Raw genomic sequence first — 289 nt, forward strand, 5'->3', positions numbered from 1 at the left:
TCACATCAGACGACTTTCTCAGCATTTGAACCGTCATACTCATTACCAAAAAACGTCGCATTACTCACGCTCCAGGTTAGTTGGATTGTGTACTGTATATATGTCAAAGACGTTTTTATTATTTGAGCACACTATGATTAATTTTGACATTTCCAGGAGTTGGAAAATGGGAAAGTTCTTTTAAGGCTTGCTCACTTATTCGAGGTTCTTACTTGTCCTCTCTCTATATGTTTCCACCATTAATTTGTTATGGCTATGTGCTTTTTGGTTGTGGAAATGTAGTTTAACA

General features: G+C 36.3%; 1 long non-coding RNA gene across 1 annotated transcript; it reads left to right on the forward strand.

The window, feature by feature from the left end:
- Window positions 1-285, forward strand: LOC109132079. Its single transcript, XR_002037362.1, has 2 exons — window positions 1-75; window positions 157-285. It is a non-coding gene; the product is annotated as an uncharacterized LOC109132079 (long non-coding RNA).
- Window positions 286-289: the final 4 nt, after the last annotated feature.

The sequence above is a fragment of the Camelina sativa genome, unplaced genomic scaffold (assembly GCF_000633955.1).
Source record: "Camelina sativa cultivar DH55 unplaced genomic scaffold, Cs unpScaffold18842, whole genome shotgun sequence".
In the NCBI taxonomy this organism is placed as follows: Eukaryota; Viridiplantae; Streptophyta; class Magnoliopsida; order Brassicales; family Brassicaceae; genus Camelina; species Camelina sativa.